Genomic DNA, 26,891 nt, shown 5'->3' with positions numbered 1-26,891 from the left:
GACCTTTCAGTAATTTTCTGCTAATACAAATCAAAACTGCTAATGCACATCATCATGTTTGCTAGGTGGCCAGATTATTGCCATGGATGTTTATGAAGTGACTGTTAGTGCTGCTATATTGAAAGCGGCATTGTTTTACTTCCTATTTTGTCACTGGCACTGTGTCCCAACTATATACTATATCAATGTTACACTAGCATCAATAATCATTGACATCATTATGTGACATCATAATTGACATCATTATCTGCCCATCGTGGTAAGAGTCTGCAATTGCCATTATTTTTTATTCTTCTAAATCCTACAAAGGTTAATTATGGCATTCTGGGATGCCATGTGGGAGATACAATATAGAAAGGTGAAACTGAAAAGAGGCACTCGCAAATGTGCAGACTTTCTTATTAAACTACACTTTTTTGCGATACCTGAATGCAGGCTGCTATTTCTGTGTATTTGTTATGTAATGGTTAGCTTCTTGGTTGTTGGCTGGTTGTATTGGGCTGGTGGGCACTAAACTGTGATCTAAAGCATATTTTGTGTGTGACCTGTTAATTGCAGTTTATTCTGATGTCTGGGGGGAAAACTGTTTTATTGATTAGCACCATCCCTTTCAAGGGCCTAACTACACATTATATGTTTCATTGCATCCTCTCTGGATCCACACAATAAAAAGTGCATTGAAAATTCCTTGCTAGGGACATGATTGTCAGATCAGATATGGGCAGATTTGGGCTAGGATCACAGTGCTTGGGGAGCTAGGACTTAATCCTAATCCCAATGCCCTTTCCTGAGCTGAAATTACTTTGCCATTGAGGAAACCATGGGCTACAAGTTTTCTCAAAGTGTCAAGGAGTGGTGGGGTACGGTTCAAACAAACCATAGTTTATTTGACATCTGAATGCATCCATAACATTGTTGTTGTTTCCTAGAGGGTGTTAGCACTGATTAAAGTTGTTCAAGTGTAATTTGACTGTGTTGGCGTCAATGTTACTTCCTCATGTGTAAATTTTCTACCTCCTCGTGACAGGACATTCAGTTAGTACAGTCTCAAGTCTCTTCCGCTTCATTCTGCTGCCTTTGTAGAAGCCAGTAGGAAATAAGAGTTATACCACAGTGTAAATTATTTCTAATTATTTATCATCTCTAGTGTTTATAGAGATTGGTTATAAGCAGCACTCCTTTATGAAGTAACTTGTTTTAAAGTATATATTAAGTATTATACAGACAGCGCTAAAGCCCCACTGGATTGTAAGGGGGCTAGTTTAGCCCACATATGAATTTGTTTTCTTTTAACATTTACTCACCTTGAGGTATTTTCCTTTTCTGAGTGCATGTTTTATCTGATCATAGGACAAAATTCTCTTCATGATATTATTGAAATGTTGCAGTGACCTTCACAGGCAATTATATTGCATTGTGTCTTTTACAACAATACGGAAAAGCTGACATTTAAAAAATAGACATAAAATCCTAGCGGTAGCAGGAGAACCAAAATAACTTATATGCCGTAGATATTGAGAACACGTATATTGTCTCCACTGTTACTGTACAAAGAGAGAAAATGCCACATCCATTTCATTGTTTGTTCTATCCTTATCTCAGCAGTATCTTAATTCTTAATTTTCATAATCTTCTGATGGCAAGTATAAGAGAAATCTCTGCAGAGGTAGTTTCCAATTCTCAACAATTGTGTTGTTCATTCAGGTAGCAGGAAAAGATACAGAACAGAACCTGGTGACATTAAAAATCAGACAAGTGCGAGTCACTTGAAATGGATATTTAAGAATATCCCATCACAATAAATGAAAATATTATTGATCACTCTGATTATTCCTGTTATAATTAAAGTCTCCATGTTTTTATTTATTATGAGAGGAATGATCTGGGCAGGTGAGCGAGTGGATCAACACTTAGCATTCACAGGCTTTTAAGGCTAATATCAGAAGAGCTGTCATCTTTTCTGCCACAGGGAGCAATCCAGCAGAGTGGCAGGTAGCCATCTGGGGCCTATGATTCATTTATTTGATAATTGTTACATTTTGTTTCTTGCAGGTGTTGGCATATTAAGGAACCTGATCAGGGTGCTTGTGATGGGCCAGTCCATCCTCTTCGTGGCAAGCAAGGGTATAGTTAGTAGGTGGAGCAAGGGGTGTTAAGCTAGGCCAAGCCCCTTGTGTGGCAGGGATTGAGCAGGTTTATCACAATAGGGATGATCGGCAAGTACCTTGAGACATCCAGAGTGGTTGAGGGTATGTCTGGAATAGCACATCAGTGGCTGGGTTGTGGGGTACAGCTGGGAAGGAGCAACCCTTGGTGCTGAGCGACATCTTTCTGGACTTGGTAGTGGCTGTGTGGTGCATCAAGTGAGGGGGCTGGGGCTGGGCACCTCTCAGCACATTATGTCTAGGTGATGATAAACAAAGGCAGCAGAAGATGCTGGCTGTGTTTGGAGTCAGACTGGGTCTGCCAGAAAAGGTAGCCCTGGGCAGGGTGCCTTAGTACAGACCAACTGCTTAAATATGTTAGTATGTTTTTAAAATATGAATCAAATCAGTATAATTAATTAAATAAACAAATTAAACTCAAATTGTTCTCTTGTGTCTTCTTTGAATGGCTGCCTAGGGGAAGAGGCATCAGGAAGAGGCTTATGAACAACTGAGTGCATACAACATATGAAATATCACTAATGGTGATTCCAAGTCTTTTTTTCAGACGAGGTGCAATTTTAATATAGTATTGATTGTTCCAGATTTGCAAGTATGTGCCACAGTTTTGTCAAATACAGAATCATCCCTGAGTCTGCCAAATCTTTGCCGTAAACCCACTTGCTTCTACTTACATTCAGTAACTTCAAAACTGTGATTTCATGTTTTAACTGCTGTAGGGCTTATGTTTGCCATACTCACTTCTGGACAGTCTTAAGATCTTAAAATGTCAAGTTTCAAATTAAGAAACGTGATTTGGAAGTTGTCTTAAATAAATAACAGGTATCAGTGAGTCAACACTGTGATACTTTTATTTTAATATTTTGCTGTGCATTTAGACTTGTGATCACTTTCAGCTCTGCTTTTCTTTAAACCAAACTGAGCTTCAGTACAGTATATAACCATACTGCTGTCCACAAGGTATTTGTACCAAGTTTTTTTTTTCTTAACATAAAAAGAGAGAGACACTTTAGATCTCTGGACATCTGAAGTATTTTAATGTCTCATAATAAAATGGTACTTTTTTTTTTGCCTGCCCGATAAAGTACATATGTTATGGAATTGTATTGCAGATGCTGTATCATTCTCCTGCATCCAAGAAAAGGACAGAAGATGCAGGTCCAGAAATCAAACATTTATTGATACCAACAAGGTAATGCTTTCCCATCTCTCTCATAACAAATAGAAAAAATCTTTCTCATATCAAATAGATCAAAGAGCCCCAGGGCACCTTAAAAGCTAGCAAATTGTGGCATGAACATTCATAAACAAGGCCCTAAGTAAATCATTATTAAAATCAAGCAAGCAGAATTAAAATATGTTTATACATTACTCAGATATTTTCATCACGTTGTCTCCAACATCCAACAATCACAGTTTGAAAACAGATTTTTAAAAGTTGTCAATATTCTCATAAAATTGTTTCACAGGAAGAATGCACAAATTATAATGTACACATGTATAAGCTTGTGCCTTTTTAAATGTCAGATCACTTTACATAACCTTTATGTGGGGACAGGTATCTTTTCTTTGTATAACTATTCTCTTCAAAAACATGATTAACTCAAAACTATGGCTTAAAATCTTTGCAGCAAATAATTCATATAGCTCATCTCCTTATCTATAAACCATTCTTACAGACAGTCAGTGCGGCGTAATAGCTCAAGTTCTGGACTAAGTAGAAGCCTCACTCACCATTGATCACTTTCAGAGAATCAAAATGCAGTAGAAGAAGAGTTGGTTTTTATATGCCAACTTTCTCTACCACTTAAGGAAGAATCAAACCAGCTTACAATCACCTTCCCTTCCCCTCCCCACAACAGACACCTTGTGAGGTGGGTGAGGCTGTGAGAGCTATGACTAGCCCAAGGTCACCCAGCTGGCTTCATGTGTAGGAGTGAGGAAACCAATCAGGTTCAGCAGATTAAAGTCTGCCACTCATGTGGAGGAGTGGGGAATTAAACCTGGTTCTCCAGATCAGAGTCTACCACTCCAAACCACCGCTCTTAACCACTACACCATTCTGGCCCTGTGATGGGGGCATTGCCTCTTGGCATAAAAGCTGACTATGCAAGACAATGTAAGGAGTTTGTTGACATACGGGATGGTTTAGGTTTAGAATGATTTTGGCCCCTGTTAGTTGAACATGGACAACAATTCCTATTTGTTTGAGAAAGAAGGGGTTAGCTGCTAGGTTTCTTAGACGTCTGTTGGCTGCACTAGCCTATAAGGCTACGGTTGTGGTTTTTAAAGAAACTCAGTAGACTTTAGGATCAGATGAACTTTGAAGGACTAGCCGCATGAAAGACCAGTTTGGTGTGATTCTAGGCACCAATTTCTACCTGCCTTGGTCAGGCTTTTGGTGCAGTAATATGGAGCCAGTGTTTTGGCCCCAGTGAGGTTGATTTCTGGGCCACAGTGTCGACAACCAGCTGGGCTACATTATGCATCAGTGAATTGTTGGCTTTGTCAGGAGGGGATGTGTTGATCAAAGCCGTACAAGTGTCAGACATGTAGCTTTCACCAGAAAAGGTGGTTTGGTGAGCCACAGGTCCAGATCAGAGAGCTGAGCAAGGGGTACTGTCAAGAAGCCACAAGACTGCCAGCCCAGTGGGTTCTTGTTTGGGGATGTGGCTTTAACACAAAATTAACAAAACCTGAGATATGAATCCTCACACCTCAGTCCTGGTAGCTGCCACCAGCTCCTTTCTAAGTCCCAAACAGTTAGAAGCCAAAAAGCAAGCCTCCAACCTTCCTGGAAGTTTAATTGGTAAAACCAACCCTGAAAGGTAAACCACCTGCAGCGTGAGTTTAACAAGGGAGACGAGGGGGAGGGGATGGAAGAGAGCAGGCTACAGGATCTCAGATGGGACCATTTCAGCTGTGCACTCTCCTTTTGATTGGTTTGTGCTTGGACTGTACCATCACTTAAACATGAGCGGGTGGATTGTATTGCCAAGCATTCCCCCCCCCCCATCACATTGGGGAATTGTCTGCTGTCTACCTAGCCTCAATGGAATTTCATGTTTTTGGAGGGGAAAAACCCCTTTCTTAACCTCCAAACCACCACAGCGAGCATTCCTGGCAGTCTCTGGTAAATTGGAGAAATATAAGTGTACCCTTGCAAGCGCCCCCCTTTATTTAAACGATGATAACTTCTAGTGCACCCCCACCAATCTCTAGGCAGAAGGACTTTCCCTATTCTGCTTCTGTGTCCTGATTGATGGCAAGACCCCTCTGTTTTCCCAACCACCCAACTTCTAGGGCACCTTCCCCCCCCATTAGTTTCACTAGTCGGTTAAAATGCAATCTGATAAGAAAGTTCTGTTTTGTGCACAAAGGTTTGTGTGCATGCGAGAACTAGAGGCGTAGGGGGAAAACATGAGCCCATTGTCCTATCGTCCCGTTGCAACGACGATCCCACGCAGGCACACCAAAATGCCAAGGGGGGGGAGGTAGAGGGGAACCCAAGCAACGTCACGATTACATGTTGCTCCCTCCACACCCCCTCTCTCTTGTGTGTGCGCTATTTTATTGGAGGTGCGCTCTGAAAGCAGACGTTTCAGTCGTTAGAACGGGCAGGAGTGCGGGGGGGAAATTGGAACTCGCATCCAGGACAAATGCTTTTAAGGTGTTTTCCACACGTTTCCTGGACTGGGTGCGATAAGCCTCCCTGTTCTTGATTTTGTTTTGTTGCCCATTTTTCCCTATCTTTTTTTCCCCATCAGTGTCGACAATTTATCCTACATATAATTTTCTTATGGTCATTTGATGACGTAAGTCACGTTATCTGGAGCTTTAGGGAAGTAATTGCTTGAAATGGTGTGATATGGGGTTACTGAAACATTTTACTCGGCATGTTAAATGCAAGCACCCCATGGAAAGTGGCAGAATGGTTCCAGTCAGTGCTAGCACAGTCTTCTAGGTTTGCAGTTAAGGACCTAAGAATGTAAGAAGAGCCCTGCCAGTCAAACAATCTGTCTAGTCCAGCCTCCTCTTTCCCCCGGCAGCCAATCAGATGACATGGAAGGCCCACAAAAGGAGAACAGAACCTCTCACTGGTGCTGGCCCGCAGAACTGGATGTCCCATTCAGCAATCGTGGCTAACGGTTATTGGTTATTATTTTCTTCCACAAAATTTAAAGCCATACAAGCTAGTGGCCATCATACCTCTTGTGGGAATGAGTTCAATAAGTTAATGATGCGGTGGGGAAGAAGACGTCTGTGCTGAATTTACTACCCATCTCTTGAAAGTTCTTTAGACGGTTCCCTTGTAAGTTATCATGTCTTTTTATGACAGGAGGAAATGCTTTCTAAGATATGCCAATATCTATTTACATTTTTTTTCCAAATCTGCATTAGCATAATTAATAGGCAGGCTGCATATTATTCTATTCAATTTTATTGTTAATTGTGTCATCATAAATCCACACTCCTGAAGTCTATTAGGGATGTTTGAACACCTGCTAGTTTGATGTTCAGCTTGCCAGTTGTGCACAGGGAGCCCATTTAACAGCACATAGTACTTAACTCCACTTGGGACTGCACTGGTAAGCATGCAAGAACAACCATTTCTTTTTTAAAAATATCTGAGTGAACATTCTGTTCAATATACATTATGAACACGTACTAAAGTGTTTATTCAGAAAAAAATCCAATTTATTTCAATGGGACTTACTGTGAAGTTAAGTTGTGTAGCACTGCTTGTTAGCCAAAATGCTCAGTTATGATATTTATTTGGGGAATAGCGAGTCAATAACCGGCAATGGGCATAACCTGCAGGATCTAACCTATGTCTACGGGAGTCCAAGCCGTGATTCAAAGAATAAAGTGGAGTCAATGGATTTAGTTTCAAAGATTTACTTATTAATAGTATGTGCACAAACACTCCAATATCATGTACACAACAACACAGAGAGCCTAAGAATCAAAGAGAGGAGTATAGAGACGTCTGCCAATGTGGCAGGCCCTTTGAAGATGGAGAAATACTGCACCTGTACTGAAGTGGAGTTGTCCTGGGTTCAGTGGGCTAATATACTGGGAAAGAGGGGGGGGGCAGAAGGGGGGTTCCCAAGATTTGACCAGGGAAACGGGAGGGGAGCGTGGTCAGGCTGCGCAAAACCCGAACCAACAGAGTGGTGGCAAGTAAGCCGGGGAAAGACCTAAGGTAAATATGGATTACTGGAGACCCCAGTTATACCTTTCTCCGGGGGAGGGGTGATTGGATTACCCCTTCATGGTTCCCATGTGAAACAAAAGGTGACAAAAAAGACTAATGGTTGGCTGCCGGGGTGAGGCAATAGGGCAATTGAAACAACTATACTATTCCTATTGATTTGCACAATTCCGGGAGGGCCGGGAGTCGTCTGGAGATGGGATTAATGAGCTGGAACAAAGATGCATATGGATGGATCCGGGGCACATCACTTTGCATAGCCGGCGGAGCGATTCTTCGTTGGTATCTCTTATGGGCTATTAATCATGCAGATGCGGTGGGGAGGGGGGGCGTTGGTGAAGACTATGTGCTTGACAGCTCCCTGCGAGATGGCTTCTGCTGGAACAGGCGCACAGGAAAATGGATTCCCTCAGGTTTGCTGGAGGGGTTGACCTGGCCAAGGTTCCTCGACTGCCGGTTTCACAGGATGAATAGGAGCCCTTTCCGTGACGGCTCGGGCTTGCCTTTATGTCAGGAAAGGCGGAGGCATGCATCTGTTGGGGTTGCCATGACCAGTCTGGGAGATTGGCAACCCATTTGCTCACATGCTTTCTTTTAAAATATCAGTGTGGAATGCCTCTTTTATTGCCTCTTGTTTCCTTTCTTGTTTGCCATGTTTCTTGAAGGTTTGTCTGTTGCCAGATCCATTTATTTCTTGCTTCATACAAACTTCAACATCTCTGTATCTAATAGCCAACTCTGCCCTTAACTGTGGATACTTAAATCCACGGATCAGGGCTAGGTGGAGAGTAAGGAGGTTTTTCTGCATACCCAGGATAATCTCCGGATATGCAGAAAAATCTAAAAACTTACCAAAAATGAATTGTTTTATTTAACCCCCCCTCCACAAACTCACCTCTCTGTGCCTGCACAGAAGCGCCACTGCCACCATCCCTGCCTCTTCTCAGCAGCCTAAGGTTTTTAAGAGGTCAGATGGCCCTTTGCAACTGTTGACCAGGAGAGTCATGGTCACCATTGCTGGGGGAGGGGAGTGGGCAGGCAGCCAGGAGAGCCTCTGCCACTGTTGCTGCATGGAGGGAAGTGGGTGGGGGGCCAGGAGAGCTACTACCAGTGCTGTGGGGAGAAAATGGGCAGTTGGTGGGAGGACTGTCACTGCTGCTATAGGGAGGGAAAGCAGGTGGGTGAGCAGGAGATCTGCTGCCACTGTTGCTGTGGGGGGAAGCGGGAGAGCTGCCACTGTTGCTTTGTAATGGTAGAATGGGCAGGTTGCTGGGAGAGCTGCCAGGTGAGTGGCCAGGAGAGCTGCTGTTGCTGCTGCTGCTGCTATTGCCACAAGGGAGAGAAGCTGCCAGCAAGCAAACTGCAGGGAGAGTCTCTGCTGTTGCCATGGGTGGGAGGAAGCTGATGAGTGGCTGGGAGAGAGATGGAGGCTGAAAGAGAGAGAAAGAGTGATGGGGTGGGGGCAGAAAGAAATAGAATGATGAGGTGGGCAGGCAGAAAGAGAAAGTGACAGGCACAGTGGAGAGAGAGAGAGTAAAAGAAGGGGTGGAGGAAGGGAGAAAGAGTGAGAGACTGACAAGTGGGGGAGGGGAGGGAGGAAAGGTGGGAGGAATGGAATAGCCACTCCCACAAGTTTCTTGAGTATCCCCACTTGTTTTCCTTATTCCTGAATCAGCTTCGGAAGTAGAATCACAACATTAAGGAATGATTTATATTAATTTTATTTTACTCTAACTTTTATCCTTTTATATACTGCGGATTGTACTATGCCAATAAAAGTATTTGAAATTTGAAAAATTTGAATTTGAATCAGCTTCTCTGTGTTATTCACAGGTCCCTCTTTGCTACCGGTGGGAGTTTTTTGGGGCGGAGCCTGAGGAGGGTGGGGTTTGGGGAAGGGAGGGTCTTCAGTGCCATAGAGTCCAATTGCCAACATGGCCATTTTCTCCAGGTGAACTGATCTCTATCGGCTGGAGATCAGTTGTAATAGCAGGAGATCTCCAGCTAGTACCTGGAGATCATCAAACATTTCCTTTCATCCTACAGCTCCCTCCTTGTCTCCCTTGACCTGCTTCAATGATCTTGTGATACCTGTTAATATTATTATTTACTAAGTTCCCTTGCACTTCCTTTAGTAGATCCCTAGCAAGTCCTCCCCTTCTCCACTTTGGCCCGGGCACCTGTTACCGGACTGCGACAGCAGGTGACACGTTGCATGTTTGAATCCTCCGATGCAGAAACTAGTATGTCCGGGGGGGTGGGGGGAGAAGCTGTCCAACTACACATTGACATCCTAGCTTTGTGCACAGTGTTTATATTCAGTCCCAACCAACAGTCTGAAGTGATACATTCCCATAGCAGATAAATCACATAGCTATGCTGATTGGCTGTTTCCATTCTTCCATGAAGTGTCAATTTCCTTGGATGGCTCCAATTCATGTTCTTGTCATCTGAAGTTCATTCCTTTGTAAGTTTCTGTCATTCTTCTCAGGAGTAGACTTCCCCAGAACCTTTGTGGGTGGGGGAGATGTGTCTTTGTAGAAAAGGAGATTATAAAATAAAGGATTGTGTTCCAGCCCTACCTAGTATATTCAGCTTTTCACTGGCAAAATATAAAGCCAGGATTGCACTCTGATGTGTGTACAGCTCCGCGTACAGTATGTATTGTAAATGGTTATCATCACTGCAGTGTTAAATAGGAGGGCTGCTGTTTTAGCCCCTGCTGGTTTCTCTTTGTTTTGATCAAGCGATGTTCAGTCCCAGTGCTTCTAGTTCTTCATGTTCATTGTGGGTAGAATTTGCATGAGCTAATCCTGTTTTGTAACAAGCTCTTTGTGACTTCCAAAATTACAAGAATCTTTTTCATCCTGACTTTAAAAATTGTAACTCTATAAACAACTAAAAACATTACACAAGACTGACTAATGAAAAACAATTAAGGCTTGTCTCTTCAGTCACCAATTTCCTTTGCCTTTAATTTGTTCCTGGGTGAGTCAGCAGCCAAACAGTGAACTCTGGCCATTTCTTTAGACTTAGATTGTTGAATGTTTCTTGTACTTTATCCTGTTCTTTCAAGCAATGCAGCTAACAATGGCTTGTATTTAACCCCTTGCCTCTCAAGCACAAGGATACTTTAACTCTTCCTGCAAGCTTAGTGATATGTTGATAAGTTGATAAAAGTTTATTGTTTGTGGCCAAAGGCCATCACAATCTGTCACATAAAACCCATTCATAAATAATACCGTTAAAACAGTCTGACCAAAAAAAGCTAGTAATTAAGTATATTAAACACCCTGATTAAAAACAGCTTTAGCCTGGATTTTCTTGGCTGCCAAGGCAGAGTGACACTTTGTAGGAAACAACTGGATCGGCATCTGAGATGAGAAAGAGCAGCTTCTCTGTATCTGAAAAAAAGATTTAGGCCCTTTGGAAACCCTGCAAGAAATTTAGATCTGGTATCTGTATAAAGAGGACAGAATAAAGTGTAATGCATTGGGTTCTCTGGAACTGCAGCTCCACAAATACATAGACAAGAGGCCCATGGTGTTTGGGAGTAACATCCAGCTAACAAAGCCGTTGGCATAGTTTGAAACCAGAGTGAGGTAAAAGCTATTCTGATATTATGGAAGGGGTACTGACCAGGTATGAAGCTCTGACATTATCCCTTTTAAACTGTTTAAAAGTGTGGTGTAGTGGTTAAGAGCTGTGGTTTGGAGCAGTGGAGTCTGATCTGGAGAACCGGCTTTGATTCCCCACTCCTCCACATGAGCGGCGGAGGCCAATCTGGTGAACTGGATTCGTTTCCCCACTCCTACACACAAAGCCAGCTGGGTGACCTTGGGCAAGCCACACTCTCTCAGACCCACCTTCTTCACAGGGTGTCTGTTGTGGGGAGGGGAAGGGAAGGGAAGGTGATTGTGAGCTGGTTTGAGTCTCCCTTAAGTGGTAGAGAAAGTCGGCATATAAAAACCAACTCTTCTTCTTAAACCATGGTGAGAATTTGGACTGGGAAATTTATTGCCTGTCTGATGCAGCGTCACACTTAAACACCCAATCACGAATGTTAGTACTTTCTATGGGGACAGCCTGGGTGTCATCTGATATGGAGGAGCAATGCAGAATGTTGTTATAGTTATATTGTGGAATGGTTCATATAAACTCAAAAGTGCTCTTTAGAATAATGCAGAATAAACATCATAAGAATATAAACATGGCTCTCCTACTCTTTTTATGTTTATACCATGTTTATCATCATTACTTTATTTTCTCCCTGTAGTCTTGATTTACTGATTTTCATTTGTGATAATTCTACTGAATTGTCGGTTTTATTGCTCTCTCTCATATATGTATATATAAATGATTGTTCTGATTGTATTGATGCAATCAATGTTTATCTCCTTGGTGCCTTTATTGTGGTTATGTGTTGAGAACTTTTTGTTGGGAGACAATGTAAAAATATTAAATAAAAATAAAGGATGTAAAGGAAAGTACTTGGGGATGATAAAAAGTCCTCAAAAACAGAAACTTCCTTACCTAGCATATAATATGCTCGCAGACCCCCAGGGTTTTGGGGGTCAGGACACAGAGTACAGAGTGTTGAGCTACATAGCAGAACAGCTAGATTTGAGCCCGGTAGCACCTTAGAGACCAATTTCAGGGGTATAAGCTTTTGAGAGTCAATGTTCCCTTCATCAGATACCATCTATGGAGCAGTGACACTTCTGGGTGAAGACCTGGGAGTGATGCTGCTGCATAACGTGATTCTTCCCCCCATTTATCCCCTTCTGCTCCATTGAACAGTTAGTATAGTTAAACAGGAAGGAGGTGAGCACCAGCAAGACGTTGCCTGCTATCAGCAGGTAAGTGACAATCCTCAGGTTGCCAGAATACGAAAGATGCTGTCATTAATAGCCACCCACCTTACCTCAGAAATTGGTAACACAATCTGAGAAACCTTAACAGATGGACAGTGTCATATGGAGTAGGTAGCCGTTCCAGTACCTGGTTCCACAGCATTTGGGACTTTTAATATAATAATGCCATAATGAGCATGATAAAGGTATATTTGTGCTGAGGACTGCATGGTAAAGGAAAGACTTAGCACTGAGAAATTAACTAAAACTAGAAATTAAACTAAAGCTAGAAATTAAACTAAAACTAAAATCGATGGGACATGTTCCCAATAACTTTGTTGCAGCATTCTGAATCAACTGGCAAATTGCCTCCAAATATTAGAATTGGGGGGCAGGGGCGGGCGTTGCTAGCCTTTAACTTTCATGTTCCAAGGCTCATCCTAAGCTTTAGGTATTCATGCCTGCATTTCCTGTGACAATCCTAACCTCTGAAATGATTTAAAGGACAAAACCAATACCATTTTATTTCCATGCCCATTTAAAATGGTTGTTGCGTGTGTTGTTAGTTAGGGGCTAATCAAGAGGTGCCTGTCCAAACTGGGGCTGGATGTAGAGGAGAGGGAGAGAGGGAAGAAGGTAAAAGGAAAGAACTACTAGTCATGGTGTTAGAAGTAAGAGGCAGTGCTATTGCAACAGTTGTACTGTTTTTTGTCCCTTGCAGGAAGTTTGCTGCAAGATAAAACTGTGAGCTGGTGGTTTTAATTAAGATCTCCCAGCTGATGTTGAAGAGTTTGACTCCATTATGGATTTACATGAGCAGTACTGAGAACAAGGAAGTCTCTAGTGGATTACTTAAGACTTTGAAGGTATGCAAACAAAAATGCTAATTTCTCCCTGCTTTCTCTGCCTGCAGGGTTTTGAAAAGTACCTTTTTCCTGCTTGATATGCAAACTGTTTATGCACCACTGCTAGCTTCAAACACATGCCCAACTTGGGAGAAAGGACATACATTTATGAATATGGGCTCTTCTTCATTCCTTTGGAATTCTGAATGCTACCCTTTTATTTGGTATACAGCAGCACCACTCACTGTCCAAAGCATTAAATGACTCCAGAAAAGCCACATTTTCTTTTCTTTTTTTGCTTTTTGCAACATTACATCATTCAACCTGGATACCAGACACAAGCTATGAAAAGAAATCTCCTTTATCAAACTCATCTAACCATTTATTAAGATGTAGCTATAACCATAATTGGCAATTGCCTTGGAAACCCTAGTTTGGGAAAAGATGGTGGTATTTTTTTCTCTGTGGTATGTACTTAGAAAATGGGAAATGTGAAGGACACAATCCTCCCTCCATCTATGCTCAGTTTACAGTGTAACACATAGAGCGGGTTAGGATTTGCGTAAGGGCCAGCAGAGTTCTTTCTTTCTTCTCTGTTTTGTTGATTGTACTGCAAATAGGCAGGACATTACCATCAGGCAACTGAGTATGCACAGTACACATAGCATGCATAGATCCAACAGCTTCATTATCTCTCCTCAGGTATATGGTTTCAGGCTACTCATGCAAAGAGTACGAACAGCATGTATTTGCAATTCTGGATAGTAGTGAGGCTGCTGGATTCATGCATGATGGATCTGGTTGACAGTTTGTGCCCTAAACTATTAATATACTAATGAAATTTCACAGGCATTTTTTTTTTAATTTGATAATAGTCTGGCACTGAGATTGTCTCTTGCATATTTTAACCAAAGCAGAATAACTGAGCCTCAGCCCAGACTACATATGGTTGCTTTAACCTTTGAGGTAGGGTACACCTTCATAATAAGCACACAGTATAATCACATTACGACTCTATTATTTCAGACTGTAGGTTGAATTGATTGTTTGTGTATTAAGTATGCTACGTCCAGCATAAAGAATTTCAAATGGCTATTGGGCATCTGATTTGCTTGGTAATTTGGTTGACTACGCTGAACATGCTGTTCTGGGGATCTCCAACACACAGTGAAAATTTTAAATATCAGATAAAGTTGTGTGAAAATGATACACCAAGATTCTGAAACAGTGTTTTAAAAGCAGCTAGCTTAATATTAGTACCCTGATCACCCTCAACGATTGTGTGCGGATGTACAGCATAACATAACTTAAGTGTGCATCCCATTGAAGGTAATGCAGTGCAGGTGGCCAGTGTCTGCACATGAATGTGCATCCTGACATGTATTCTGATTCATATCCAATGATCTCATCAGATCTCAGAAGGTAAGCAGTGTTGACCCTGGCTAGTATTTGGATGGGAGACCTCCAAGGAAAACCAGGGTTGTGATGCAGAGGCAGGCGATGGCAAACCACCTCTGAACATCTCTTGCCTTAAAACCCCACCGGGGTAACCATAAGTCAGCTGTGACTTGATGGCTATATAAGTGTGTGTGTTAAGCAATTCCAGTTCCAGTTCATATCCAGTATGTGCAATATCAAGCTAGTAAAAAAATGCAAATTGTCTTAGCTGGAAAGGGGTATCATTGCTTTTCAGACTTCCATATCACCTTCTTACTTCAAAACACTGTTAGCCATCGACTCTAAGAATACCCTTTCCTCTGTTAAATCTTCATCAATGCAGTGACAATATCTTATTTTAACTTCAGTAATTGCCATTTCATTAGCTGTAAAATAATATTAATGATGATGGAAGGGATTAAATCAAGACCAAAGAAAAAAATTAACATTATTAGGGTTTGAGGAATTTATCTCAATATCATCTAACAACTTTCTAGTGTATACTTATGATTAAAATTGAAATTAAAATAGTAGTGGCTGTTAGGCTTGCCAGGCAGTGCCTTACAGCTGTTGGGAGGGTGGTGGGCAGGACATGGGGGGCTGCAGTGCCGGCTGAAAACCATAGAGTTTCCAGAAATTCCCAGAGCTATCCTACATCACTTCCTTTTTTACTGGAAGTGAAATAGAACTGCACAACACACTGCCAGTTTTTTTCTCCCACTGCCACTTAGAGTGGCAGTAGGCAACAGGAGCTGGGGGTGGCAGATCCCCCATTCCACCAGGGGAATGGGAACCCTAGTAGTAGTAGTAGCTTTCATGAGGCACAAGGCACTGATTGGCTGGAGCACTTAATTACACAGCCTGTGGAGGATAGTAGTAATAGTAGTAGTTTTCATGAGGCACAAGGCACGGATTGGCTGGAGCAGTTAATTACGCAGCCTGTGGAGGATAGTAGTAATAGTAGTAGTTTTCATGAGGGACAAGGCACAGATTGGCTGTAGCAGTTAATTGCACAGCCTATGGAGGATGGCAAAGAGGAGAACATAAAAGTGGCTCTCACCTCCTCCCTGCAGGCTTTTGCCCAACCACCTTCCCCAAGGGAAGCATGGGGTTTGGGGCCAAGCAGGACTGTTGGGAATCTCCCATGATTGGTTTTTGGGGAAGCTTTTTTTCCCTTCCCACTTCATGTTGTCTCAGGAAGAGTTAGGATATTTAGGTCACAGGACTGGTTAGGCCATAAGTAGGTTGGGCGGAAGGAGGATGGATACTTCCTCTGAGTGCTTTCATCAGGCAATGACCCAGTGAACACATGGGATGGTTCCACTATGCTGGTGGGATATGGGCCAGTAACTACACGACTATAGGATGAAATCTCAAAGCATCCTATAGAGCAGGATCTATATTCTGCCATCTATCTTTGTAATACATTTTGTGCAGTAAGAGACAAAGAGAGAGAGGGAGTCCTCACTAATAATCTCACAGAATTTTTAGGCTTAAAGCATAATCTTTGAGAAAGATTTGTGATATAACTTCACAAAGATCAAGGGGCCAAGCAAATACAACCTGGTATGAATATAAATGAAGGATTTTATTTCTCATTCACTTAAGGCTTGTTGAATCTGTTTTCACTCATATTTGCCATCATAAGATCTGTGGAGGTAAGCTAAGCCATAGGTTTTCTGGTGCTGCTTGGCATCAAGATGAAACGATGTTTGTTTTGCAGACATTGAATTGCAAACCAAGAGCACGAGGCCAAATTTCCTATCAGTGAATGAGATGTGCATGAAGAACTGTTGGTGAGTGTATACTAGACATACTTGACAAAACATAATTAAATCCTTTTCATGCCTGTGAGGGTGGGGGTCATTCCTCTCTGCTACCATCTAAACCAACTATATTTAGATGTTGGCCGAACATGCAGGGAGGGAGATAGTGGGCACCATTCAGCAAAATAAGAGCTGCTTAAGTTGAAAGAAGGCTCATTGGGATGTGTCGACCAAACAATTGCCATTGTGCTCTATAATCTTGCTCTCTCTGTGGGACAGAATCAAACTGTATTGGACGAGTTATCAGGATACATAGAATCATAGAGTTGGAAGGGATCACCAGGGCCATCTAGTCCAACCCCTTGCACAATGCAGGAAATTCACACCTACCTCTACCCCACTCCCCCAGTGACCCCTACTCCATGCCCAGAAGATGGGGAAAAAACCCTCCAGGATCCCTGGCCAATCTGGCCTGGAGGAAAATTGCTTTCTGACCTCAAAGTGGTGATCATCATTACCCTGGGCGTGCAAGAAAGGGCCACAAGAGCCAAACACTGGTCATAGAATCAGCATTGCTGTCAGATGGCCATCTAGCCTCTGCTTAATAACCTCCAAAGGAGAGCCCACTACCTCCCAAGGAAGCCTGTTCCACTGAGGAACTGCTCTAACTGTTAGCAAGTTCTTCCTACTACATCTAGATAAAGATTTTTTTTGAATGGCATGCCAATACATTATTTTTCTTATCCTAATGCAGGGGTGGGGAACGTCAGTCCTCGGGGCCGTTTAAGGCCCACAAAATCATTTGGTGTGACCCTACGTGGGTCCTGGCAGATCTCTAGCTCAGAAGGATATAAGACTGGCAATCTGTCCCCTCCCACGAACAGGAATAGCCTCTATTCAAGGCGGATGTGAGTTTGTTGTGGCAAGAAAATGAACCTTTTTCCCCCCTTTCAGAAGAGACGTTAGCTATGGAGCTGCTAGGACTGCCCAAGAAAATGTGTTAACCCTTTCCCACCCGGGCTGTGGAGAAACGTATTCCTGCTGTACTACAAGAGGGCTGGGGGCGGAAGTGGTGACAATGGCGGGGTTAAAGGAGGCAGGGCCAGAATGCATGGGGGAGGGGTGAGTTCTTAGCCAGTGTGTCCTCATTTCATCCCTGCAGGCAGAGGTAGCAGGAGCCGGCTGTAGAATCCAGCCCTGACCATGCGGAGCAGGAGCAACTCTGGCGCATGGCTGGACAGCTACACCTGGCTGGTGCAACAGACCATCCTTTGCCACCAGATGGGCGAGTGCACCACCGGTTGGATACCTGCCTGCTTACCAGCTTGCGGGCAGGGGGGGGGTCATTTGGGGCAGCTGCCTGCTTGGGTCTTGGTCGGCTAATTTTTAAGTTGATAATTTTGTATGGCCCGCGAATAATGTTATAAATATCCAAATGGCCCTTGATGGAAAAAAGGTTCCCCTCTCCTGCCCTAATGCATGATTCTCAACAGCAAAATGGTATGATTGCATGTCCTGCATCCTACTCAGCTAACTTTGGAGCTTTCCTCCACCCTAAGGAGTGTCAGGTCACTCCTCATTCTCTAAAAATATCCCAATGGCCTGCAGTTCGAACAACATTTGCAGTTAAGAAGGAACAAAGGAATTCAACAAGCTTGTAAATTGGAAGTCAGATAAGGAAGATGTTAAATGCTTTTATTTCAGGGACTATTAATGCATGCATTGTGCAGTTATCAATAAGTTAATAATCAATGTATTGTTGGCCCTGTATTGAAAACAAGGAGACAAGTTGATGTATCATGAATTTGGATGGTAATTCATAAATCATTTGTTTATTTGTTCCTTTCCTACTTGTTTTATGATGCAACAATATTTAGCATTGCTTTTTAATTGACATAATACAGTAGGATGAAAAAAAAACTCTTCATCTAATTTGCAGAAATTCTGAAATTTCCATTTCATCTGACCAGTTTCTGTAAATAGCTATTTAGATTTACAATATACCACTAAAATAATTGTTCAGTCTAACTTCAGTTTACTTAAATTGATCGACAGTGTTCTGAAAATCCTGTAATGGGAGGCAATCTTTTACCTAGAAAAAAAATATCATCTAACCTTAACATAATATATTAAATTCATCCAACGATATGCTTAGAAAGGAAGGATATTACTTGAGGGTGTAGAAAGGTTATGGAACATAACATGATTACATTTTGTTAAATATCCATGTGTTGACCAGTTGTGTCATACATCTCTAATTATAAAACTCTCTATATCAGAAAAACTGAAGACGATACTTTTTAAAAGTTGCATTAAGTAGCCCTGCAGTGGCCTCTATTAATTAATTAGTGTGTGTTTGTGTGTCTCCAAAACACCCACATTTAATGCTGAATGAAGGGTAATTACCATTGCCAAGGAGAATGAGCTAACACAAGGGCTTGTTGATAAATCCTTTTCAGCATGCAAAACAGGATTTAGACTGAATTCAGATGTAAGGCTTCAGAATATTTGATGAAGTTACAGTAGGTTTTACTGAAATAGTGGGGGGTTCTTAGTGAGGGTAAGTGAATGAGAATGTTCTCGTGCTAAACTGTCAGTGTAGCCAATTTTTCCTTGCTCTATTTTTTTCTTTTACAAATTTTAAACTCCCTGTTGCATTTGCACAGTCAGTAAAACAGTGCAAACAGTGTTTACTAATGTGACTTGTTAGCAAGGACCTGTTGTGGAAAGGATAGCCTGGCTGTGATGGTTAACTGGCTAAAAGAAAACAAATTGAAACTGAACCCTGAAAAGATAGCTGTCATGCTGGCAGAGGCCTTGAAGTGCATTGTTCTTCCCGCTTTCGATGGAGTTCAACTGATGCTTGCTGAGCCAGTTAAAAGCCTTGAATCCAGCTTTATTTCTAGAGAAGCAGGTTAATGGAGCTGCAAAAATTGTTTTCTACCAACTCAGCCTAGCAAGTAAGATGACCCCTTACCTTGATACGGCTGACTTGGTCACCTGGATCCACACCAAAGTAACATCGAGACTAGACTACTGTAATACACTGCGCATTGGTCTCTCCTCAAAATCAGCTTGCAAACCCCATCTGTTCCAATCCAGAATGCTGCAGCACAGCTGTCAGCAGGAGCTAAACAGACCATACGTATGACTCCCATTCTGCAGACACTCCATTGGTGCCCATTTGTTACCGGGCTCAGTATGAGATATTAACTATCACATACAAAGCCCTCCCCAGCCTTGGCCCTTCTTATTTGCAGGACCTCCTCTCTTCTTATGCTCCACCATGACACCTTCACTCATATCAGCAGGGGCTTCTGCAGGTATCAACCTGCAAATGGGGCAAAATCAACAACTGCCCCAAAACATGCTTGATCCTTTGTGGCTCCCACCTTGTGCAATGACCTGCCCAAGGAGGTCAGGAAGGTTCCCACTCTCCTGGCCTTCCACAAACTATGCAAAACTGCACTATTCAAGAGGACTTTTCTGTGCAGGTAATAAGGTTGCACTGTACAAAATTATTCACAAACTTACCTGGATAAACAATTGGGACTGTGGTCTATCCTGCTGTGCATAGCTTATTGTAGAAGGATGCTGTTACGTAATCTCTGTACCTCTTAAATTGTCATGTTAATATTTATACTATTCTTCAGTTCTTTCTGTTGGTTCCAGACTTTGAAAATCCTAATGCATTGGTTATTGAATCTCCCATTTTGTTGATTGTACTGACTCACTATGTGTAATCTGCCTTAAGTCCTTGTGATAGGCTGCCTTGACCTGGATGGCCCATCTCGACAGATCTCAGAAGCTAAGCAGGGTTGGCCCTGGTTAGTATTTGGATGGGAGACCACCAAGGAATACCAGGGTTGCTATGCAGAGGAAGGCATTGGCAAACCACCTCTGTTAAGTCTCTTGCCATGAAAACCCCAAAAAGGGGTCACCATAAGTCAGCTGCGACTTGACGGCACTTTACACACATAAATGATGTAAATAAATCAAATAAATCAAAATTTTAAAATTCCAGCTTTAACTCTTCTTCCCCCAATCCCTACCACACCCTCACCCAACAAAACAGGATAAATGGTAAGGGATTGTACTTCTCACTCAAGTAGCCCCTGCTGAATGCTGGAAATTGCTTGACAGAATTTATGAATGATCAATGAGATGCGAGTACTCTTCTGATTCTCTCTCTTCCAAGCCACAAACCTAATCTTTCCAAGATGAAAGTTAATGTGCTGCAGGAGATGGCTTTTTAAACAGAGACTTGATCTTGCCTGGAGTCCGTCTTTCCTGTAAACCACTCTTTCCAGTTTTGTTAACAGTTGCTACTCACCAGCTCCCTATGAGGTGATGAATGCTGCCAGCAGCACAGGCATAAATACACTTGGAAAAAACTGATTGTTTAAAAATTGCAAACAAATAATTCATATAACCATCTGGGATGTCTGACTTGAGGGAAAACAATCATTGCAAGCAGGATGTTTGATGTCTCAAACATTATTTATGAAGACTGCAAAATTGCTATAAGTACAGATAATACAAAATGCTTATGTTGAATATACACAATCAAATGCCTATATGGGTTCATTGTTTTAAAAATCTGCATTCTGCAGATTTTTTATTAGTCTGATTATTTACATTAAAATGACCTAAAATATATATTTTTAATCTGAAAGTTCAATTTTACGTCTGTGTTGTTCTGTGTTCCTCCTATGGATATTGCAGTGTATCCAACCATACAATTTTGAAGATTTATCATTACATTAGTCTTTGGAATCAGGAGCCACAATTTCTGACAATTCTTGCCTCTAACTGCAGACCCACATTATGCCCTGATGCTGTTCCTGGGGATATGCTTAGTCCCTGGAACAATTTGTTTTTAGGGTCCTCAGTGGATTGGAATGAAAAGAGGAAGCAGGAAATCCCTACACTGCAAAGTTGATGGATGATTACATATACCACAGTTAATGGATCATATTGTAATAGTTTGGATCCAGTGATCTGTCAGTGGAATGGGCTGATGGCTATGGATATTTGTTTTGTTCCCTTTCCCAGTTCTTTCCAACCCCAGGAATGAGTAAAGATCTGCGTAGACTAACAGCCATACAAGTCCTATGGGCTGTACTGAATAGGGGTGTTTGTCAAAACAAAATATTTTATTTCAATTTGGGTATAATGAAGCTGGAAAATATTGGTATTCTCAATAACACCAAATTCCAATACCAGTATGGTATTTGGATTATGGTTTTATTTAGAAATCCAAAATTGTTCGGCTCCATTATAGTCTATGGGGAAGCTATTTGGAGCTTTAAAAAAACACACTAGAGGCACCAGAATTACAGCAGAGCTGCTGCTGCTTGTCCAAAGAAGAACCCCCAAGTCTGAAGAAGATTGGGTGAGGGGATCCAGTTCTATACCCCCCCAAAAGTTTCCCCATCCATCCTCCATTGTTTCCAAGGGAGGGGAAAACAGCCATTTTTTTTAATCCAGAGGAAATACAGAGAGGAAATACAGAGAGGCATGCCTGCAGCAACCACTGGTCAATGCCTGTAATGCGAAGAACCGACATAAGCCCATCTGAACCAAAGCAGAACCCAGGAATCCCAGCAGAACGACAAGCCAACATGGCAAGCCCCAACAGAACCAATGTCAAACCAGAGAATCCCAGCAGAACTAAATCAAGTGGGGGGGGGGCATGTTTGCAAGCGCACAGAAACAACTGCAATGTGCAGAAGCCCAGCTCTGTGACTGTGCAAGCCCAACATAAGTAATGTCAAACCTGAGAGTCTCTTCAGTAGAAATGAAGGAGGGCACATTTTCAGGCCCAACTGAACAAATAGCAATGTATAGAATGCCCAGGAGAACCCAGTGTCACTGCAGCCATGCAAGATCAAAAGGACTAATGTGAATCTAGAGAATCACAGACAGCAAAACAAATCCAAGCAAGGGAGGATTTTGCAAGCCCAACAGAACAATTGGCAAGGTACACAATGCTCAGCAGAACCCAGAGCCATTGTGGCAGTGCAAGCTCAGCAGAACCAAAATGAAACCACAATAGAACAAATCCAAGCACTGAGCATCATTAAAATTGTAAAGGGGACACAAAGCAACTCCGGCAAAGAAAAAAAAAAACTCTGAAAACTGACAAAGACATTGAAATTGACACCAGCAGCCTGGAAAGCCCATAAAACTCCATCAAGATGCAAAAACAAAGGGGAAAGGGAGGGGAGGAGAAAGTCCCTGGGAGCCTGCAAATGCTGGCTCCTGATCTTCCTGGTAAATGCAGAATATTTCCAGCATTTTGGGGTACCATTTTTTTCAGCATCCCAAAATATTCCCAGATATCGTTGTGATGCCGAATATACCAAAAAATACAAATCAGGTACTTGGGGGGTATATTTTTTTTGGCTCAAGTGTATCCCAATACACACCCCTTTGTACTGAAGAGGGTGAAATCACCAATCAGTTCCAAGCTCCTCCATTTTTAGCTCCCACAGTCTGTTGGATCCAACCCATTATGGCTAATTATTTTGTATTATGTAAATCAATGATTATCTTCTCCTAGTGATGTCTACCCAATATTTTGAGCTCTAGTGATGAGGTCATTCTTTTGGATGCCACCACTGCTTGTAGATAACATGTTAACAGAACAAGCTTTTTTCTTTTTTTAATGGTGACATTGTATCTGATGTTCCTTCTAAAAGGAGATCTGGCACATGGAGATGTATATTTGTTTCCAACTCATTATAAAAAGTAGCCTAAAAAGGCCCCATTTCGTATGTTCGTTAAGGTAATAGAAATGGATAGAAATACCGATTAATGAACAAATACCATTTGTTTTCTTCATTTCTCCTATGTTTTTTCATTTATTTGCCTATAAAACAACAACTTTTTCTCGTATCTGTCTACACTTCAGCAGCAAGTGAGTCACTAAAAATTTCATCCAAATTGAGTGAAAAATAAAGAAGCTGTATCCAGAAATGTTTCCCAATTAACCTAATTAAATTAATTGATGGTAAGTAAAATGAACCTATGTAATAAAAACATAACAAAAACAAAAGATGCTTTGAAACAAAAGAAAACGAAATGAAATGGGTGCATTTCAACTCTCCATCTACTCCCTTGCCCAGTTTGGAAGGTTCCTAAAATTGAATCTTCCAGGCTTTTATACTATAGATTTCCTGAATTAGGAGCACTTTGTTTTGGAATCTTATATTGTATTTTTTTTCTTTTTTAGTGTAATTGATTTTATAGGTTTTAAGGGGCCTAGTTTTTAATGCATATGATTTGATATTTTACTTTGACTTTTATCCTGCCCCTCCCCCAAGAAGCTCAGAACAACATACATGCTTTTCCCACTGCTGAATTTTTTTCCCCACTGCAGAATAAAATCCTGTAATATGTGTTGAATAGGGATATAGTGACTGGACCATGACGACCAGTGTACTTTACAACAGAAGAGGTATTTGAACTCAGATTTCCCCAGGCTTAATCCTAACCATAATGAGAGCTAGCACGGTTTACGGCTAAGGTGTCAGACTGTGTGTGTAAAGTGCCGTCAAGTCGCAGCCAATTTATGGCGACCCCTTTTTGGGGTTTTCATGGCAAGAGACTAACAGAGGTGGTTTGCCAGTGCCTTCCTCTGCACAGCAATCCTGGTATTCCTTGGTGGTCTCCCATCCAAATACTAACCAGGGCTGAACCTGCTTAGCTTCTGAGATCTGATGAGATCAAGCCAGCCTGGGCCATCCAGGTCAGGGCAGACTAGGACCTTGGAAAACCAGGTTTGGATCCCCTCTTGCGCCATAGAAGTATGCTGGGTGACCTTGGGCCAGTCACACACACTCAGCCCTGACCCTGGCTAGTATTTGGGTGGGAGATCTCCAAGGAATACCAGGCAATAATAAACCACCTTGTTTGGAGGCAGGTAATGGTAAAACACCTCCGAACAACTCTTGCCTTGAAAACCCTATGGGGTCACCATAAATCAGCTGTGACTTGACGGCAAAATAAATATATCCTAACCATTACACTTCATACACATGAATGAATGAGAATGAACAATTTATTCCCCCCCCCCACACACACACACACACACTACCATAGGCAACTTGGGAAGACTTCTATATTTTCTTGAATTTCTCACAAAAATAGGGAGACTATTAGAGATAATCCCGAAAGCCTATAAATGTAGTAGTCAGAATTATCAGCCTTTCTTGGTCAAGCTTACTTTTGATAAGGCATTTAATGGGTTCATATAATTCTCCTGTAGAATTAATGGATCATGCTCATTTAGAGTTACGTTTTAATAAAGAATGAAATGAAGACAAAATTCTCTAACAGTTATTTACTCAAATACTGTACTCACAATGGACTAAAATGTGTTGTAAGGGTGTACCACTTGCTAGGAAGTTAATGATCTTATGGAAAACTAACCAGATGCCTAGGGATTCTCAGCAGCATGCCTATTATCTCAAGCAGGCCCGACAACAGCCATCTGCAACAAAAACATTGGTACATCTAGCCCTTTATTTAATACTACTACTGTGGTATTAAGTCTTCAAGGTCCCAAGCAGATGTATTTTTCAATGCTGTTACCTGGAACTCTTTTAAATTGGTGATACCAGGGACTGGTTCCAAAGAAGGCATGCAGAGTGTAAGCTCCACCATTGAGATAGCTTCTTTGTAAAACAATATTGAATGTATATCCATCCAACAAGAGTGAAATAAGTTGAGAAAGTACATTGTGCTCTTTCATCTCCATGAATCTGAATGGTAGCAGTCCTTGTCAGAATGGATTAAGTCAGTGAGACCTGATTTATCTAGTTTCCCTCGCAAGCCTTATTCCTATGCCTAGTCAAAATGGATATACATCTTCATGCATGATCATTTTGCTAATCTTGTACATTATTGACAGAAGTTCTACAATACAACTCCCTCAGAAATAGGCTAACTTGAACCCATGAGATCCAGTAATGTGTCTGGTTCAATGATTACCTGGTATTTTCTCCTGAACAATCACTGCATAACTAGATAATACTTTTTATGCTTAGTTTTAAATCAGGAAGTGTGATTAAATTGATCCATGTGATTGCACAATTACACAGTATGGAACAACAATAAAATATAAGCAGGCAGCAACCCTTACATTCAGTGAGTTGCATTTCATTCAGACTTCATGAACCAGGTCAGAACAGCAAACACAGGTTTATTTTTTATACTAATCAATATATCTAATTCTCAACATGGGCTCATCTCTGGATACCTACATTCAGAGATTGTAGCCATGAAAAGCCAAGACAAATATTTCTACAATCCTGAGAAATGTCTCAGGTTTGCAGAAAAATCTGAAGTCTAAAAAAAAGAAAATTGGGGAGGGGTTAAACCTCCTGAAAATAATACAGACAGAGCCTGTAATGTAAGTTTAAGAAATTAATGTTGTATGAGACCTCAGTGATCCTTTCCAAGTATAATATACCGCTGCTCCCCTTACTCTTGCCCTGGAGGGAGGACTTATCAGGGCTAGGCCTAGCAGCCTCTGCTGGTAACTTGCCACCATACAATTCGTGTTACCCAGGTGCAGTCATGACTACGACTTGGTGCCATGCTACTCATGTTGACCCAGCAGCAGCCTCCACATAGTTCACCTGAGTGACTTGGTAATTCATGATTTTTGCAACTTGGCCAGACTATTCCCAGGGAGAGGTTGTTAAGGAGAGAGAATGACAGAAAGCTGTGGGCCACTGTGGTGTAGTGGTTAAAGTATCTTATTGCACAGTCTTCAGGCATATAGGAAGCCCAGTTTCATAGTTCAACAGACTGAGGAGCTTACCATCCAACTAGACAATGGTAAACCAGTCAGTATGGTTTCTCCGCATCCTTTTTCTCAATCACTTATTACCACTGCCACTACCTCTCTGTCCTCCATTCTCTGGAGAACTGGTGTCTGAGATGGACATGGTGCAGGTCCTTCTGTCTCAAGCATCCAACTGTGAGGCAAATTGCTTTTCCCAGCAGGTGATGGTAGATGAGGTGGAAGAAGAGGTGAGGCCTGTAGCAGTAGCAAGCAAGAGAAAGAGCGGGCAAAAAAGGGGTGAAACCAATTGTCTGTTATTTTGTCCGATGGTTTCATTGTGAAAGCAGGCTTTAGTTGCTGTGAATATGTCAAGGCCCTTGTTTTTATGTAACATCTGTGTTCAGTCATTAACAGATGGCAAATAGACATAAATCCCAGAGTAATTCCAGCAGTCTCTTTCCTTCATGCCTTTCCTGTTATTCCACCAATGTCATACCACCTTGTCAGCTATGCACTTGTGACATCCCTATTCCTGTGTAACCCCTTAGGTAGCTTCTTTATTAGATACATATTTACTAGTTTTGACCTCAATAAAGGAGAATCCAATAAGTGAATAAATCCAGTGTAAAATAGAGCATTCTCTACACCCATCAGATAACCTGCTTTCAGCTATGTCCAGTTTTTCAAACCACTTTATTACATGTAATAATTGGGGGGAATGCTTAGTTATAGCTACTTGGAATCCTATGCAGAGTTACTCCAGTGTAAGTCCATTTATTTCAACAGGCCTAGACTGTCCGGTGCAAACTTCGGG

This window comes from Euleptes europaea, chromosome 16, assembly GCF_029931775.1.
Source record: "Euleptes europaea isolate rEulEur1 chromosome 16, rEulEur1.hap1, whole genome shotgun sequence".
Lineage (NCBI taxonomy): Eukaryota > Metazoa > Chordata > Lepidosauria > Squamata > Sphaerodactylidae > Euleptes > Euleptes europaea.
The sequence above is the reverse complement of the archived record's forward strand: the minus strand, read 5'-3'. Positions refer to the sequence as shown.